This window comes from Mus caroli, unplaced genomic scaffold (assembly GCF_978045245.1).
Source record: "Mus caroli unplaced genomic scaffold, Mus_caroli_1 scaffold_9, whole genome shotgun sequence".
Taxonomy (NCBI): Eukaryota; Metazoa; Chordata; class Mammalia; order Rodentia; family Muridae; genus Mus; species Mus caroli.
The window spans coordinates 128429876-128444013 of record NW_028227264.1 but is presented as its reverse complement, the minus strand read 5'-3'; the positions used below and the strand labels follow the sequence as shown (position 1 = coordinate 128444013).

Here is a 14138-nt window from a genome sequence, read left to right as displayed (position 1 = left end):
GCTGAAACAGTATGATGGAAATCACAAACCTCAGGGCCACCTCCCTTACAAATCCCACTACAAAACCTACATTCATCTGGAATATGAGGAGCCAGCTCCATTTTGGTATGTTGTTGTAGTAGTGTAGTAGTAGTAGTGTTATAGTAATAGTTGTAGCAGCAGCAGCAGCAGCAGCAGCAGCAGCAGCAGCAGCAGCAGCAGCAGCAGTAGTAGTAGTAAGTAGCATGTTATATGATGGGGGCGCCTGAGGTCATAAGTCACCTCTGTACTGTCAGTTCTCTTCCATTTTTTTTTTTTTGACACTCAGGTCACCAGTGCCTTTACTCACTGAACCCTCACCCCAACCACTGTTTTTTTGAGAAGGTCTTCTGTAGCCTAGGCTGGCCTTCAACTCCTCCCAAGTGCTTCTATTGCAGGTATGTGCCACCATCCGGTAAGTAGTGCCTGCGTGTGTGGTGGGAAGGCAGCCCTTTTCCTACTTCTTTATTCTTTAGGCTAAATTCATCTTTTAGCTGAAAGATGAGGGAAGAACGAGCCAGGAAAGATCCTGACTAAATACCACAACCCGAATCTGAGTCTCTTTTTATTCAGATCTGGGCCATCAGTTGAGGTAAAGCCATTTCTCTAAATCCTCTTCCTCAGTTACAGTAAATATTCTGCCTGCCTTCCCCTACCCAGCCAAGAACCCTCAGGAGGTCTTCCTCCTTGACCTACAGGGAATGCAATGCACCAGTAAGTCAACAGTTCTTAGGAACTCCCTCAACTCCATCTCCCTCACCGTGTGGAAACAAACATACAATAAATGTCACTCCATCCTGACAGGTTCTGATTCATAGGCTAACAAGACCCATCTTGATTGAGGGAAAATTACCACAATCAAAGCACATCTCTCTGCATTTACCAAGCCAATGTTCCCCGAGGCCATGCTCAAGTACATAAATGGGCTTGTGCATCTGCAGGCAGCAGAGACCCTCCTAGTGAACCCTGTGAACCTTGTCCTTCACCACCGATCTCAACTCTAAACACATTTTTTCTTGTCGTAAATACTCCTGTTCAGGAAAAGAACTGTTTGATCTAAAACGCTTTATTTCTCCATCAAATGTAAACTTAAAACATTCAATTTACATCCAAAATAAAGGAAAAACCTGTTCTCGTCAACCAAACAAGGGCACTGGTTTTTAAATTAGCCCATATGCCTCTATTTCCCCAGTCTCCTCATTCTCAAGACTGGAAACACAATATCCCTGATGCCAACAATTTCTGCATACACAACCCTTCTGGCACCCAATTACTTTGTCTTTGCTTTTCTTTTTAAAAATCACATTTAAAAACCTTTAAACCTAACACTGGGAGGCACAGGCAAGATATGAGTTTAAAGGTAGCATGGTCTACATAACAACGGCCAGAACTAAATAGACGCTAGCTCAAACAAACAAAACACACATACAAGCACACAAACAAAAACCTCATTTATGATTTAATAATTGTTAACAAAAGATAAGAGTGCACTCATATAAAAAGAACAGGGGTGGTGGCAAGATGGCTCAGCAGGTAAAAGCACTCCCTGTCAAGCCTGATGATCTGAATTCAATCTCTGGGACCCTCCTGGTAGAAGGAGAAAAACAACACACACAAGAAAAATGAACAGTGTCAGGTGGTGGTGGTGCACTCCTTTAAACCCAGGACTTGGGAGGCAAAGGCAGATGGATCTCAGAGTTTGAAGCAAGCCTGGTCTACCGAGAGCCACTAGTACAAAGAGAAACTCTGTCTCAAAAAAAAAAAAAAAACCCAGAAAGAAAAAAAAGAAAGGGAGGAAGGGGGAGAGAGAGTGAAAGCAACAGCAACAACAAAGAGAACAGGACAGGCTAGATGGGGTAGCTCGTGTCTATAACTCCAGCACTTGGTACAATGAGGGTCATCATAACTTTTAAGACAGGCCTCGGCTATAAAATCGGACCATTACCAAAAGGAGGAAAAGGAGAAAGAAAGAAAAAAAAGAGGTCAGAAAGTGTAATCTGCATTTGCTAAGCTTTCATGAATCATTATCGCTGTTTTGTTTTGGTTTTGGTTTTTTGGTTTTTCGAGACAGGGTTTCTCTGTGTAGCCCTGGCTGTCCTGGAACTCACTCTGTAGACCAGGCTGGCCTAGAACTCAGAAATCTACCCGCCTCTGCCTCCCAAGTGCTGGGATTAAAGGAACATGCCACCACTGCCCGGCCATTATCAATGTTTTTAAACATGTATTTTATTTAAAGGTTTATTTTTATTTTTAAATTGTGTGAATATGTGTACATGCCCGAGGAGGCCAGAAGAAGGCGTCAAACCCTCTGGAACTGTGACTTCAAGACCTTTACAAGCTGCCCACATAGGTTTGGGAACACAATTCCAGTCCTCTGCAACAGTACAAACCAAGGCTTTAGAAGGTACTCTCAACTTTTAAAAATTGAATTCTATCCTTGTTTTCCTTTTACATTTACAAAGTCCTCAAGGAATACTAAGGAAAAAGACCCACTGAAGGAATGACTGATACTCAAGAATGTTCTAAATCACATGTGCAAAACGGTGTTTAACACACGGGAACTATCATAGGAAGTAAACACGATAAACTGGTTGTATTGTATTGTACTGTAATGTATTATAATGGCTATTGTTGTTATGGTTTGGTTTTTATCAGGCTTTCACTCTGTAGTCCAGGTTGCCCTTAAATTATAACAATTCTTTTGTCTTAGCTTCCCGTTTTGGAATTACAACTCAGGTATTTGTGTGTGTGTGTGTGTGTAGATATTAATAGAGAAATAAATAGATAGGCAGGCAGGCAGACAGACAGACAGACAAAGATAGATATAATGTGGGAAAACATTATTTGTGGCTTTACATAATCTAAATTAATTCCTTCTATTCAAAAGTTTTCTAAAATATAAGAGGCACTTTACATGCAATAAACAAATCAGCTAGATGTCTTAATAGAATTTTAAAAAATTATTTACTTATTTTATGTATGTGAGTACACTGAAGCTCTCTTCAGACACACCAGAAGAGGGCACCAGATCCCATTATCAATGGTTGTGATCCACTATGTGGTTGCTGAGAATTGAACTCAGGACCTCTGGAAGAGCAGCCAGTGTTCTTAACCCCTGAGCCATCTGTCCAGCTCCCTTAAAGAATTAAATAGTCAAGAAAATATCCTTTAGACTGAATAGTTTCACAGCAAAGGTGGAATGGAAAAAAAGATTTTGCCTTACAACAATCTTGGAAATGATTAAAGAAACACAAAAAATAAAGGCAGTTTCTACTTCCAATTAACATTTTTTCTCCCCCAATGGGTCTTTCCTTCACTTGGCAAGAAGTCAGTGCAAGAAAGTTTATAAATTTTTAATGTCTATTTTTATTGATGGTTTTTAAATGCCCTAACTTCTCTTTTAGCCCACCACCTACCAGAAGTAGTAGAAAAGAAAGGATATGGGGCAAGTGGATCTATTTAAAAAGGTTCTTTGGAACAAATGTCTATGTTGTTTAAAAATAGACAGTTCAGTTTACAAGTTAATAGCAATACATGTAAATACTTCACAGATACACCAATAGTCTAATTCAATGGCATCAAGATAACAAACAAATCAACAATGATGAAACTACCTAACAGAGACAGCCAGACCTCAGCCTCAACAGCAGTCAACAAGAGAGACCAAGAAAAATGCCAAGAAAAGTTCTCAGCTATGCCTCTCTCAGGAAAACAAAAGATCAACAAAGATGTGAGACCCACAAGCGTTACACAGCCAGCTCTATAAGCAAGCCAAGCTAGTCTCCATCACAGTCCATCAAGTCCTATTTATACCCTCCAAAGATGACATGTCCTCCACAGGTCTTGCCTCAACACATGTCTTGTCTCAACATAAGTCTTGCCTCAACACATACATCTGTCTCATCTAACACCACTCTGTCAATCAGCCTGAATCCACAGAAGTGACCAAAAACTATAACCCACCACCCAAAGTTTTTTTGATGTGTTTCTAGAGTTCCAACAAATACAATTCAACTACACAATATAAGACAGACCAATACATATATATGTTGTTAACAAGAAATCTTTTTTTTAATAAGATTTATTTATTTATTATATGTAAGTACACTGTAGCTGTCTTCAGACACTCCAGAAGAGGAAGTCAGATCTTGTTAGAGATGGTTGTGAGCCACCATGTGGTTGCTGGGATTTGAACTCAGGACCTTCGGAAGAGCAGTCGGGTGCTCTTACCTGCTGAGCCATCTCACCAGCCCACAAGAAATCTTTTATCACATGTCCTTTCTTGTACTTACTTTAACAGAACATCCTTTCATCTATGTCTACTTTAGCTAAACATTCCTTCATGAGTCTGCCTTAGTCTTTCTTTCACCTATGTCCACTTCAACTAAACATTCCTTCACATGTTTGCCCCAACAAAACACCATCCAACCAACTTTCTAAAAACCCTCAAGTTTCCACTTCAGAAGTTCATTTGTAATCTGTTCAGTTGTCTGTCTTTTGTGTACCTGCATTCTGACCAGGTGGGGCTTTGAGGTTTTTCTGAAGCACATGAGCATCTGGAGGGTCTAGAAAGAGCTAGGAATGTACTTTAGTGGTAACAACATTTGCCTAGCCTCTCTGGGGCCTTGGGTTTGGGGTCATGGTACTGTAGAAAGGAGAGGGAGAAGGAAAGAAGAAAGCCAGAAGTACTGAGATAGAAGAGAGAAACACTTTGGAAATCCAGAGAGTAAAACCAGTATCAGAGGCAAGTTCTTGGAAGCAAAATGATATAATTAGTTACAGTTACAGAATTTACTCCACCCAAGCCTGCTATAGTGGGGGTATGCTTTTAATCCCAGGACTTGGGAGACAGAGACAGGAGGATCTCTGTGAGTTCAAGACCAGCTGGGTCTACAGAGTGAGCTTCAGTACAGCCAGACACAGTGTCTCAAACAAACAAACAAACAAACAAAACAAAACATCAACAAAAAATAATTTTCCCTGCTCTGAATACATAGTGATTGTTTTAAAATATCTCAACTGTCCTAAGGAAGCAAAATGGAGGCACTAGATTATAAGTAAACATTCAAGAGCACCTGACAATAGTTTCCACTGCATCCAGGTACAGAAATAATCTCTTGTGAATTGTGTAAAAGCATTACCTATCAATAAAAAAAAGTCTATAACCAATGAGCTGAGGCAGGAAATAGGAGGTGGGAGTTCCAGCAAGGGGGGTTGGAGGTTTTAGGAGAGTCAGAGGTGGAAGATCTGCCCTGAACTCTGAGGAGGAGGCAGATGATAAACCTGAGGAAAGGTAACTAGTGGGAAAACTAGAATAAACTGGATTACTGAGATATGAGCTAGTTGGGGGAACAGAGCAAAAGCTTGTGGCCTGAGCATTTATTCATGAAATACTAAGTCTCAGAGTTAAGGACAGGAGGATAATCACAAGGCTATAGAAACCAAAATTATAGCCAGGAATTAGTACACAGTAGGTTACCTCCAGTAATTGGCAGCTAATACAGCAGGTTTTTTAAAAAAACAATTGTCTTCTTTTTCCAGCAGAGTGCCAACATTAATCTTTATTCAAAAACAAATTTAAACATTTGTTCATTTCCAAACTCAACTTCAAACTCAAGATTAAATTTAAAAGAGCAGTTTTCCAAACTTGCTAATTTTATCTTGAATACACAATACTACTTCTAAACTGTGTTGAGGCTGTTCCCTTTGCCAAAGGGAGTCAGCCCACTTTGATGTAGTTGTGCCCTGTGAGCAGGATGTTCAAACACTCAAACATTCACCATCTTCAATCTTGCCAGTACCACTCTAGTTCATAAAAAGTAACCCTGAGAAACCAACAGTATCCTCAAGTGCAATTTAGGCACACTGAAGATTTTAAACTCAGAAACTCCCAAGAACACAAAAGTAGTTACTGGACTTAAAAAAAAAAAAAAAAAAAAAACCAAACAAACAAAAAAAAAAAAAACCAAAAACCCCAAACCTCACTATTATCTTGAGAGACCAAAGCTGGGCATCCTTCTACTGGTTAGTGCTACAAAGTGATTCATCTATCAGCCCTCTTATACCACATGAGGACAAAATTCCAATCTGAAGATGAAGTCGAGTAGAAGAAACCAAAGATACTACAGCTAATCTTCCCTCAGGAACCTTTCTTTTGGAGTCACTGAAAAGGGTTGCTGTGAGCTAAGACCGTTGTCTTCTTACCTTTTGTCCACCCCAGTGCGAGGCTATGAGCCCAAGAATATGTCAAGTGCTTTACCACTGAGCTCTACCTACAGCCCCGAGCCAGTGTATGTCGCAAATAAAACATAAAATAAGGAGGTAGCTGGTGCTTTCTGTAAATGAATTATAATATGAATTAAGATGTCAAAAGTTCTCAGACTAATCTGATTTTCTACACGAATTTAAGGTTGTAAGGCAAAAAAAAAAAAAAAAAAAAAAAAAAAAAAGCCTTAGGATAGATTTCCTCAATCTACCACCATGTGACTGACATGGATAGAAAGCAGAGCTCATTGGTTAAGAGCACTGACTGCTCTTCCGGAGGTCCTAAGTTCAAATTCCAGCAACCACATGGTGGCTCAAAACCATCTGTAACAAGACCTGACTCCCTCTTCTAGTATCTGAAGACAGCTACAGTGTACTTACATATAATAAATAAAATAAATCTTAAAAAAAAAAAGAAAAGAAAGAAAGCAGAGCCCAGGAGACAACGGGAAATAAATATGACATGGCCTTGACTTCCCAGAGGTAAAGGTTATGAAACCCCAGGGTAAATGAGCTTCCAATGTCATACTTACAGGGTGAATGGCAATAGCTGATAGCTGTTCTCTCAGAAAGACTTCAATGACAATATACAGCTGTCACTTCTCTGCTTCCTGAAACTCACCTGACCTTGTTTTTTCCTGAGCCTCTATGCTAGACAGTGCAGAGAAAACAAAATAGTCCCCCAAACTAATATTATGTATGCACAGCCTACGCAGATTAAAGATGAAACACTAGACTAGCAGAAGCGTGCCACCTTAGCAAACACAAGGTAAAGAGTTCTAATAACATTCCCTAAACATATACAGTAGTCATCTTTCCTGTATTCAGCAGTTTCTGGCACAGCAGAATCAACATTCTGGGGACAATAGTATGTGAGAACTGTAAAGTCCAATAGAATCACAAACCCCCAAGGACCCATGTTTTCTACCTTTGTATGATTGAAACCAAAGTCATGATCACTCATCAAAAACTCTTCTCAAAAGTTTCTATCACTTTTTTCTGGAATCCAAATGGCCACACACACACACACACACACACACACTCAACTAACTCTCTGCCTTTGTCTCTCTCTCTCTCTCTCTCTCTCTCTCTCTCTCTCTCTCTCTCTCTCTCTCTCTCTCTCTCACAAGAGATCTTCTCAGCTTTGCTCTAGTTGACTGTAGGACAAAGAAAAGCAGGTAGAGGAAATGAAGGCTTCACACTTAAGACCCCCAGGAAACCAATTTCTATTAAAAGTCACCACCTCCTTCCCTTAGAAGCAGGAAGCTATTGCTTTTAAGGGTAAGTGATACCGAACTTGGTAGAAATGTCAAGAAGTCAATAAAGGGAAGTAAAACTTTTAAGAAAAAGTAAATGCTATCTTACCCCAAATATTCAGAGAATAACAATACAAAAAGGGGGGATTTATTTGAGTTCTCAGAAATATAGAATGAAGGTCTTTTTACTTGAACTACTTAAAAAACACAGATTTTTGGTGTCATACCAACCTAATATATCAGAATCTCAAGAGGGCAAGCTTATAGATCTGTATTCTGTAATTAGTTATTAATAGTATACATATGCACACACATGTAACAGTTTGTGGCATGCTTGTAAAGGTCAGAGAACAATTCTGGGGAGTCAATTCTACTTTGACTATTTGTTCTTAGGACTGAATCCAAGCTACCAAACTTGAATACCAAGTACTTTCACCTCCTGAGCCATTTTGCTAGACTAAGGAGCTATCTCTCTGTTTTTGTTGAGACAGGGTCTTACTGTGTAACCTTGGCTAACTGGAACTTGCTTTGTAGATTAGGCTGGTCTTGAATGTACACACTCACCTTGAGATTAAAGGTATGAGCTACCATGCCTTGCCAGGAACCATGTTTCTTAAAAGGACAATGGTGTTCTTTACTTATGTGCAGTCATACTTAGAAATAACTACAATTATATTTGACAAAGTACTTACTTAAAAATCCCAAAAACATCTTCTCATTAAATCCAAATAAAGCTTCCATCTGCTTTATTTTCCCACAAATACTACAAATAAAGATCTCAGCTTCAGGGACTTTATGAAAGTAAAGAAAAAAGCTGGGAGGCTGGAGAGATGACTCAGTAGTTAAAAGCACTGGGTGCTCATCCAGATGACCCAGGCTGAACTGCCAGCATTCACACAGCACTTACAACCATTTCCAACTCCAGCTCTAGGGTATCTAATGCCCTCTCTGGGGCACTATATACATACAGACATAGATGCAGGCAAAATACCCATATACATACAACAATAAAAAAAAATTTAAAGAAAAGTTGGGAAAGAATTATAGATAGTAAGAACTCTGTAACTGCCTCAGTGTTATACCCTAGCTAATTCTACACCAAAATATCCTCTAAAGTCCACATTAAGTCTTTTGATCAATCTCAATGTGTTTCTGTAAAATACATATAATAGTTATAAATACAAGACACATATCCTCAGTTACATATTTGAAAACTCAAACATTTTTATATAAACTCTAAATCCTGAACATCGCAAAGGTATTACTTCTATTTCTATCCTAAGACTCTGCTCTGGAAATTAAAAAGGTTTGAATAAAATACTAATTAAAGAGAACAAAATAAAATACCACACTCAAAAACCAGGAAAACTAGCATCTGGGTGGGGCAGCTGGCAGAAGCAGATCAGTTTGGAGGTTGGCTTCAGATATGGCAAGTTCAAAGACAGCCTGAGATCTTTGTCTCAAAAACCAAACCAAACCAAACCAAACCAAAATACAAAAAAAGCCACAGAGAATGGATGTGAGGAAAGAAATTATCATGTTCTAGATTTTAACAGGACACTCAGGCTATTTTCAGCCATCACTGACATCACACTCAGTAGCTGCTAGACAAGTAAGTCTTGATAGGACGTTACTCAGTGACATTCTTATTTTCCTGGGAGACCCTATCCCATTTCAATTCCCAGGCATCAACTTACTTGATTGCATTTTGTTTTTCTGTGTTTTTTTTTTTTCCCCAGACAGGTTTTCTCTATGTAACAGAGCCCTGGCTGTCCTGGACTTGCTTTGTAGACCAGGTTGGCCTCAAAATCCACCTGCCCCTCTCTTTTTTTTTTTTTTTTTAAAGATTTATTTATTTATTATATGTAAGTACACTGTAGCTGTCTTCAGACACTCCAGAAGAGGACGCCAGATCTCGTTACGGATGGTTGTGAGCCACCATGTGGTTGCTGGGATTTGAACTCTGGACCTTTGGAAGAGCAGTCGGGTGCTCTTACCCACTGAGCCATCTCACCAGCCCGTGCCCCTCTCTTTTGAGTGCTGGATCAAAGGCTTGCATCCGACTACTCTCAGCTGGTTTTGTTGTTGTTACTTTTGAGACAGGGTCTCACTGTGTAGCCATGACTGACCTGGAACTTAAGAGTTTCATCTGCCTCTGGAAGGCTGGGATTAAGTCAGTGGTCAGTGTTTCTATCCCTCTCTCTAAAAAAAGGATGTGGGGCTATGGATGACAAACCAACACCAAACTAAGGAATGCTGAGAGAGGGAGAACTCCCACCTCCTATTTCCTGCCTCAGATCATTGGCAAGAGGCTTTTATATTGACAGGTGATGTTTCCATACAGTTCACAAGAAATTCTTTCTATAGTGGGCACAACAGTGCTTTGGAGGTGAAGGGGAGGTGGGGGAACCAGGCTCCTTGTTTGTAGCCTTGGCTGTCCTGGAACTCTCTATGTAGAAGAGGCTGACCTCTAACCTACAGATCTATCAGTATCTGCCTACCATGTGCTGGGATTAAAGACATGTGCCACCAGGTTTAGCTTCACATGATACTTATACTTACATTCAGACATACATATAATAGCTGTCCTGACCTTCACACACATGCACAAACACACACACACACACACAAGCATAGAACCACACACACCATCACCCCCATAAGAAACAAACAATTTTTAAATTGTTTTTAAAAAGGTGTCTTAACAGAGCTATCCTGTCCTGCATGGGTGAACAATGCTTCCTCCAGAAGACATATTATAAAATGAAAATCTGAATGCCCAGTAAGGGATATGTTTTCCTATGAATAGGGCAGGAAGATCCTCAAGGCCACCAAAGTCACACAGCCAACTGTTGATGTTTTTGGTTATTCACCAAAACCTCAGTATTGAATACATAGCACACTTTGCTTCAGAGACAGAAATATCAAGCTAGAAATAACTGGAAAATTTCCTCCCTGCTGGCTAGCTTTCACAGTGCCACAATGTAGACCAATTGGAGCTGAAATGGGGTTAAAATTCATCAGTGCACTAGCTAGCAGTGGTCTCTGCGTGTTACAATACTAACAGACATACCCATGAGTGAAATAATGGTATGACCAATATGGTGGGTAACCAACTCCCCACATGTGGGAATCCACCTGTGGTACTGTAAACCTAGCAAAGCACATGGCTAGGGAGGACAAAATCCCGAGGTGGGGAACCCACAATTATTTACTTGCTAAATGGACACAGTGTCAAACTATCTTCTAAATAAATACTTATATTTATATTCACAGGCTACTGCTACTCTCAATCTTGGTCAAAAAGCTGCTTTTCTGCAGTACATAGCAGCCCATGCATACTCATAACTGGTTAGTGTGCTAAGAATGCTCAGCCATAAACAGGACACGCATATCAACCTCTCATGTAAGGGCCACAGAATATCAAAAGGGGGGCATCATGGGACTGGAAATATGACTACAAAGTTAAGAGCACTTGTTGCCCTTGCAGAGTATTGGGAGCAGAGCTCAAAGGTACTTATGTCCACAGTTCTCCAGAGAAACCAGGAATGCTAAGCAATGTAGGATTGTCCCTCCGATGAGAAAGATGTAAAAACCCTGTTTTTCCATCCAGAAAACCAGTAATAGGAAATAACTAATAGCCCAAGGATCTGCATTATCTGTTGGGCCAGCCCATATCAAGTTCTTATAACTAGGACCAGTGTCTAAATGACCCTTCATTATCTGTATAGCCAGAGGCTCTCCTGAGCTCCCCCAAACAGAACTAATAGAGGTGGCTAATAGCCCAAATGACCTCCATGCTATCTGTATGACTGATACCAGGCCAGTCCCTTCCTTAGGCCCTTAAGCAGCCTATCTCTAGACAGTATATTCTTGGAAGAAATATGTATGGAGTCAAGTTTTTTTTTTTTTTTTTGGTTTTTTTTTTTTTTTTTTTTTTTTTTGAGACAGGGTTTCTCTGTGTAGCCCTGGCTGTCCTGGAACTCACTTTGTAGACCAGGCTTGCCTCGAACTCAGAAATCCGCCTGCCTCTGCCTCCCGAGTGCTGGGATTAAAGGCGTGCGCCACCACGCCCGGCTTGGAGTCAAGTTTTGATGTAGTTACGCTTCCTTGCACACTGAGGATTGTATTACACCAGGAAACATTTTCCAAACAATACCGTGTTTACATTTGTTAGGAATAAACTGCCTAGGACCAGACTCCCTTAAATCTTGATTCAGTTTGATGAAGTCAATATGAACCAAGTTTTCATTCTCACCTCTTGTGATTCACTTCCCTGCCTGCTATAACTACCTATAAAAGGTCTCCCTCGGCAAAGGACCTGGGTTTGATTCCCAACACTTATATGGTAGCTCAAAACCATCCATAAACTCCTGTTCTAGGGAATCTGACAGCCTCTTCTTTGAATTCAAAGCCAGCCAGGTCTACATATCGAGTTCTAGGCCAGTCAGGTCTACACAGTAAGACCCTGCTTTTAGGGGAAGCTATTAGTTATTATTCAATTGTGTTTGAATGGTACCCATGTGTATAAACTGCTACCCTCCTTATCAATATCAATGATGATATTAGCTTCTACAATTCATAGGTCAGGAATCTTTGACAGCAAAATTTGATATCAAAAACCCCATCAGAGTTGTAGCTATCATTCCATAGTAGAGTGCTTGCTGAGTGAGTTCAATACCCAATACTGCCCACAAAATTAAATAAAACCACACACACACACACAGACGCCCCAAACCAAACCAAACCAAACCAAAGCCCAGTAACACAAGTAATATAGCCTCATGCCCCAAACCAAACACACCACTATTTCCTCTTACACAGATTCTTATAGCTCATAAATTATGCTCTGTGTGTGTGTGTGTAAGAAGGAAAATGAAATGAAACATAAATCAAAACATATGAAGATCTTAGTGATCTCAATCATATAGTTCTTGAAAATGTTCTATCAGAAATTTCTCGGGGGCTGGTGAGATGGCTCAGTGGGTAAGAGCACCCGACTGCTCTTCCAAAGGTCCAGAGTTCAAATCCCAGCAACCACATGGTGGCTCACAACCATCCGTAACGAGATCTGGCGCCTTCTTCTGGAGTGTCTGAAGACAGCTACAGTGTACTTACATATAATAAATAAATCTTTAAAAAAAAAAAAAGAAAAAAAAAAAGAAATTTCTCAGGGCTGGAGAGATGGCTCAGAAGTTAAGAGCACTGGCTGTTCTTCTAGAGGTCCTGAGTTCAATTCCCAGCAGCCACATAGTAGCTCACAACCATGTGTAATGGGATCTGATGTCCTTTTCTGATGTGTCTGAAGAGAACAACAGTATATTCATATATTAAATCTTAACAAAAGAAATTCCCAAACACAAAATTTATGATAAACAGAGCAATGTACTAGCCATAATTATTGATATTATTGATACAGCATCCAAATTTCTACTTTGCTTCTCCAAATTTTAAAACCAAACCCTGAGACTGGGTTTCATGTAGTCCAAACTGGTCTCACAATGTTGCTGACGATGACCCTGAACCTTGGATCCTCCACGTCTACCTCCTAAGAGTTATTGTTGGAATACCCTATTACACCCAGTTTACAAAGTGGTGAGAATGCAACTGAGTGATCCCAGCATTCTACCAATTAAGCTACAGTCATATCCCTAAACAATATCCCCCTAAAACATGGCTAATTTAAGTGTGCCTATCAGCCAGGAGTGGTGGTGAACACCTTTAATTCCAGCACTTGGGAGGCAGAGAAGGGGGGATGAGTCCAAGGCCAAACTGGCCTACAGAGCAAGTTTTTGGATAGCCAGGAATAAACAGAAAACCTTGTCTCAAAAAAAAATCAAATTAAAAAAAGTATGTCTAATCTTAGGGCAGAGTGGGAAAGCAAGCCAAATGAAGCAAAGAAAAACCATTACTATATAGTTCAAATTAAGATTATCTTTTTAAGAGAAAAAAATTCCATTCTGCCCCGCTTTCTTCCAAATTCTTATACCCAAGTGGTTCAATTACAGCTGAATGGTACATATAATGACATCACTGTAAGCACACAGGAAGTAGAAAAGGTTGGGGAAGGGAAATAAGGGAGGGAACCAAAGATTTATCTGTTAGAGACAAAGGGCAAGTTCAGTTCAGTTCAGTTCAGTCCTCCACCCCAGCAGGGACAGAAGAACCAGATGACTGGATAAACAGAGGTCAGAGAATGTCCCCTCTACTGTCTCTCTTTCATCAGCTCCTTGCCCTCCCTCAAAGTTTGTTCTACTGGGCCAGTAAAAGGAGTATGTTTTTGTTTTATTTTTTTTACCATAAAAAAAAAAAAAACCCAAACAGATACAGGATTCTACATTGCCCCTCTAATTTTTGAGAATATATCATGCAGCCCATCCTAGTCTTGAATTTGCTATGCAGTGAGGATCACCATGAGCTCCTGACCCTCCTATCTCATACCCTCAAAAGTGTGGGGAGAATCTCTTATGTACTGTGTGGACGCATCACCTGTCAATAAAAAGCTGATGGCTTATTAGCAAAAGGCAGGAAATAAGAGGTGGGAGCCCCAGTAGAGAGAGACTGGTAATCTGGGGAAGTCTACATGGGAGATACTCCATC

General features: G+C 40.1%; 1 protein-coding gene across 4 annotated transcripts in view; it reads right to left on the bottom strand.

Moving 5' to 3' along the window:
- Positions 1-14138, bottom strand: part of Sarnp (SAP domain containing ribonucleoprotein) — a 58399-nt gene that overhangs the window by 11552 nt on the left and 32709 nt on the right. The gene's annotated exons all lie outside the window — the stretch shown is intronic.